Consider the following 6,000-nt stretch of genomic DNA (forward strand, 5'->3'; position numbering starts at 1 on the left):
TTCTTAGAATTATGATGGATGGTTGTATCTTTATGATGGATAGTTATATCTTTATTATGGATGGTTTCATTTATTGTATTGTACTTTGTATCATGGATCTAAGGAGGATGACATAATTCTATTTTTACAAATGTATATTCTTTTAGCCTTTCATGCCCTGTGATATGTATAGTGGATGATTGAGCATTCCAAATTTTATTGCTAGGAGGCATTCAGAACAAATGTATATTATTTAAATGGACATTGGACTTTTAATTATTCTTTCATATATATGTGGTATTTATTAAACTTAGTATTAATTAAATTAAATGTGACTCAACATCTTGGGATCCTTAAGGAATGTAATCTATTTTGTTGCTTATGTATGATTGTATGTTATTGCTTCCACTACTTTATGTTTGATGTGTATGTTATTTCTTTAGAAAAAAATGTTTGGGAAACTTAGTAAAACTTTAGGTTAATTCTTTTGGATCCCTTGGCATGGCATTACATTGTGCATCAGTTATACACTTTTTTCTATCATTATACAAATAGAGTGGAATATTGAAGTGTTCATTGAGTTCAAAAGTTACCCTAGGAAATCGCTCTATTCTTGCTGGTTTGCTGCCATGTTCTTACAATTTCTCTTCATCTAGTAGTGTCAGCAAACCTTTCCATACCTTTTATCTATGCTTGTTCCTTGGTCATAATTTGTGAAGCCATTTGCCTTCGCTAGGACTCTTACTATTTCCTTCAAAGAACTACCACTTGTTCATGTACATCTTTTGTTCCCATGGGTAAAAAGGGCTTATATGGTATCATATGACCTCTTTCAACCCATTATACATAAAAACATATGTTCTTTGGGGTCTTAGAATCCTTTAGGACATACATGTTGTTTTCCAATGGGATGAAAGGGGTTAAAGGATACACTACAACCCCTTTCAAGAAACTACGTGATAATATATGTTTTGATGGGTCTTAAGATCTCTAGGTCCATCCATGTTGTATTGGAATGGGTCAAAAGGGGTTATCAAAAACCCTATGATCCCTTTTGACCCATTACATGAAAATATATGTTCTTAGGTGTCCTATGAACCATAAAAACATATATTGTCATGTAATGGGTCAAAGGGGTCATCGCATATTGTATGACCCCTTTCAACCCACTAAAAAATAACACGTATAGCCCTATTATTGCTAGGACCCCTAGGAATATATTTTGTGATGTAATGGTTCAAAAGGGGTAATAAGATACTTTATGATCTCTTTCTACCCATTGGAACACAAGATATATGTCCTTAGTGGCCCTAGGACCCTTAGCAACATATGTTATGACATAGTAGGTTGAAAGGGGTCATAGGGTATCTAATGATCCCTTTCAACCCATTGGAATACAACATGTATGTCCCTAGCATCACCCACCCTTGCCTCCACCTAGGACCATACATCATCATATAATTTATTAGCTTAGGTTACTAATTTATATAATATATAATAATATAATGACATGTAATAAGTACTATCTATACATAAAATACTTATAAAGAAATTAATTTATAACTTTAATAATATAAGATATGATTATATAATAATATATAAATATAATTATGTAATGGCATATGATAAATTTTAGTAATGATATATAATAATTTCCTCCCCCCCTCTATAGTTCTATTAGAAGTATATTATAGTAGGACTATATAACTCAAAAATTGGTCCACACTCCTTTTACATTTGAATTTAGGGCCATGATTTGTGTTCATATATTGGATACCAAACCAAAAATATAATACATTTCCTTATTGGGTACTCAATTTCAAATCAGGTACTTGATATGAAATGGGGTACACAATAAGGCAAGGTATTACTTTTTTTGTTTGGTATTAGAATGGGTGGGAAAAAAGTCAAATCATATTATGAAACACCTTTATATGCTTCAAACTAGACATATTTTTTATATTGCCACTTTTAGGCACACTACGGTTCTGCACATACCCTATTAAATTCAACTTTTTGACAACTTAAAAAATGTATTCATTTGTATTACTAAACCAAACTATTTGAAATATCTTCTTTTTTAGAGCAACAAATAATCATAATTTAAAATCCCACATGAATTTAATTTTTTTAATGCAACCAATATAATTCTCTTATCTATCATTCAAAACCTTCTTGTCATCATTAATGGATTCACCCTTTTTTGATAGTAACAACCTAATTGCATTTGATACCTCTTAGGGATAGTTTTAAAAAAAAATTGTTCAATACTTTCCCTAAACCAAAACTCTCAGTCTAGTTGTTAGTAGGACTAGTATATGAGTTTAGTGCTAGTGAAACATCTATACCATCAAATCTCTTTCTCCATTCTATTGTCTACTTCTAAGATCTCCTAGATTTTGTGACATCATCACCACATCCTATTATTTTTGGTATACTATCAAATTTACAAGATTTAGTATTGTGATATGTCTATCCATACTTTAAACAACTCATATTTCTTTTCCTATAGATTGTTAATTTTTTTGTACATTTATTGTCTTTGTAACCTTGAAGTTATAACATAGATAGTGATTCCTGTGAATTTTTTTCATAACACTATCCTTCTATTGATTTTTTTATTTTTCTCTTGCACTCACTTTCCTCGTGACAAAAATTATGAATCTAATTCAAATAAGTTATTTGAGCTTTTCTCATCTTGTCATATCTTTCATTATGATCAAAATTATTGAAAATATAACAAAAACCATTAAAGGATAATATCTTTCATGATTATTTGGTTGTGTTACAAAATACTTTTTGAATGATACATTTTTTCTTCAAATGTTTCTTTTCAGCTCATCATTTGTAGAAGAGAAGAGTTTGTCTCCCTTTTTCTCTTATGTGTTCCCTCTCTCATGTAATTAAAGTGTTTAGAAAGAAAACTAGGAAAATGGTTTTGCATGAAGGGTTAATTCTCCTAAATTTTTAATATATTAAAAAGAATGTGGGGGATTCTATTATTTGTGAAAAATGATCCATTATATGGGCCAAGCATCAATAAGAGTAAGGTGAAAATAATTTTGGATAAATTGGAATTGAATTTTCTTGACTTTGTTTAGAAGGTAAAGCCTAACCTAGATAATAGTACAATGGAGCTTGATTGATAAGAGGAGAGTAATAAGGACTTATTATAGGATTCCTATGTTTCTCAACAAGAGGATAGTATGTATATGAAGGATTAGGTTAAGAGTGCAGAGTCATATAGATCTATGGAGAAATCCTTTTCCCCTAACCAAACTAGTCCTAGTTCCCCATTATTTCAATGCCCACAAGAGGATAATGCTTTCCCTCTGACAAATAATGATAAGATTATTTACGATAATCTTAATAATGAGACAACTAATGAGGATGATAAGGAAGCTCTAGTGTTGGTTGATTATGCAGATTTTATTGAGCATGATGTTCACATTTCTACGAATAATGTGATAGAAGAGGAATTTGGGGGCAGAAACTAGCATGATACTAAGAATTGCTCTGAAGAGATGAGGAAAGATAAGTATATCTCCCTCTTTAAGACTATTGATATGAATGAAGTTAATGTCAAATTTATTGAGTATGATTTGAAAGATACTAAGGTTGACCCACCTTTTGGAGTGCTCTTGATTGCCAAAGACATTTCCCTTTACTCCTTTGGTATGAAGAAATGGATGTCTAATTCTATTAAAACCCTCAATGTGAACTATAAAATCTTAGTTTTAAGGTGAAGGGGATACAAGGGCATATCAAGAACTCTAATAAAAAGGGGATTGTTGGTCAAAATGGTTTTCTATACAAAATGCTGGAAGATTTGTAGGAAAAGGTTAACAAAATGAAGTCCTCGATTAAAGGGACTACTTTGCTAGAATTTTTTTTTAGCATCCATTGATTGTCTGAATAGGTTAATTGGAAAATTTGATCAAGATTATGGGAATATGTTGGTATTGGATGTTGAGGTGGGTGATCATATAGGTCAAGTTGCTGACCCAAGAAGGTTCACAAGGTCAAGTTCAAGGTGGAAATAGATGGTACACTCTACTTCTAATTTGGTTGAGTTGAAGTAAGAAATGTTAAAGATCTCATGGGTTAAAGAGGAATTGGAAGCATTTCCTTTGGAGATGGTTTAATTCCTTGTCTTTCTATTAGGTTTTCTTTTTTCTTTAGGTTGTTTCTTGTTTCTTGTTGGTTCTAGTAGTTGGTTTTTGGTGTGTATTTTGGTTTTCTTGATTCTTGGGTTTCTAGTTGGGCCAACATAGATTGTTTGATGGAATTTAATATCCTATCCCATGTAAACATGATATGGGATTTTGAATATCCTTAAAACCTATTTTAATGATGAAGGTGTACCTTATATTGAGGTTTCAAAACTTCATTTGAAAATAAACATTCCATAATCCTTAATATCGCTTGCAAGATGATTGAATAAATATGTACCATTTATGTTGATCCAAAGAAAGGCATCATGATTTGTACTTGACATTTTCAAAAAGATGAAAAAAGTAGGTGTGAATCAAAAATTAGCTCAGCCTTATGGACATTTGCCATTTATCCAAGCAATCAGCAGCAAGGGGAAGACAAGTAGAAAGTTATTTAATTTAATTTTGGACTATGGATAACAACAAATTTATAAGGTTTGGGTTAGGCTATTTTCAAATAATCTATTTTAAAATATTATCTAATTATAATTATAATATTATAAATTTAAAAGATATAATATTCATGATTATATGATGAGTTTTTAAATATTAATAATATTTTAGAATTATATAAGTACTTTTTATTTATTTTTCTATTTTATATTTGTCACTTTTTTATTTGCCTATGAGTGTATCTTGTTTGACTTCTCTTCTATAATTGGACCTTATTTCTACTATAAATATGGAAAAAAATCATAATTCAAAAGCATATATTAACAAAGAGTGGTCCTCTTAATAAAATAACTAATTAAAATTTTAATTAAATGGTTAAACCATAAAATTAATGTTTGATGCTTAGTTATGTTTTTAATTATCTGGTGACTAAATTATGATTTTGAAGGAATTGATAGTAGCCAATGGAAAATAGGGGGCTGACCCTGGAGTACAAAATGACTGAAAATTCAGTTGAAGGTTACCTCCCTATTAACTAACCAATACCAATTTTAAACATCAAAAAACATAAAATGCTCAAGTTTGAATTGTCTTTAACCATAGTCCTTAAACTACTATTCATAAGAAACTACATAGAAAACCAATAGCATTTTAAAACATCATTGCTATTGGTCATAATAAACAACATAATCCAAAAAACCCTATGGGTTGTAAAGTTCATAGACATAAACATAAAAATAGAAATTAAAAACAATAGACCTTAGGCTAGATGCCCTCCTCATTCTCTTGGTCACCATTCTTCTATTCCATAGATGCCTCCTTAGCTACATCTTCCTCCTCCACTTTCATTAGTCTATCCAAGATGGTCTTGAGCCAATCCTCCTCAAGGAACCCATAAATGGAATGGGTTGTCTCAGTTGTCTTTCCTAAGTCCTTCTCCTCTTTGTTAGCCTATAGGAAGTAGAGGCTAGTGGCTGAAGAGTGCATAACCTTGTTGGAGAACTCCATAATGTTTTCAAATCCATGGCAGATAGTGGTGTGGTTATCTAATAGGTTTTTCATGGCCTTCTCAAGCCTCTCCATCCCTATCTTAGTGTCGCTATGTTTACCTTTCTTCTTGGCATCCTTCTGGGTTTCCTTCCCAAGAGAGGTGATGTCTTCTCCCCCATTACAAGCCTAGGTAGCTTCCAGAGTGTCAAAGACATGGGATAGATTAATGGAGCTACGGGCAGGTTTAATGTCTTGGTGGAGGCATTTCTTTTTAGCAGGTCTATCCTCACTATCAAAGGAGTCAGAGCTAGAATCATACTTCAGGGGGTCTTGAATTTCTCTAGGTTGATGTGTTTGCTAGTTCTTCTAGCACCCTACTTGCCCTTTTTGGTGTTCAATTTAGACTCAATAATGCTAAATTTGA

General features: G+C 31.6%; 1 pseudogene across 1 annotated transcript in view; it reads right to left on the reverse strand.

Annotated features, from left to right (window-relative positions):
• Nucleotides 1–4,326: 4,326 nt before the first annotated feature.
• The window catches only part of LOC149536486 (L-ascorbate oxidase-like), a 19,510-nt pseudogene continuing 17,836 nt past the window's right edge, over nt 4,327–6,000 (reverse strand). Inside the window, exon 6 of the transcript XR_016356801.1 lies at nt 4,327–4,352. The product of XR_016356801.1 is annotated as an L-ascorbate oxidase-like (transcript). The remainder of the gene's footprint in view (nt 4,353–6,000) is intronic.

Source organism: Cupressus sempervirens, chromosome 10, assembly GCF_028749045.1.
Source record: "Cupressus sempervirens isolate cs-2001-9-10 chromosome 10, ASM2874904v1, whole genome shotgun sequence".
NCBI lineage: Eukaryota > Viridiplantae > Streptophyta > Pinopsida > Cupressales > Cupressaceae > Cupressus > Cupressus sempervirens.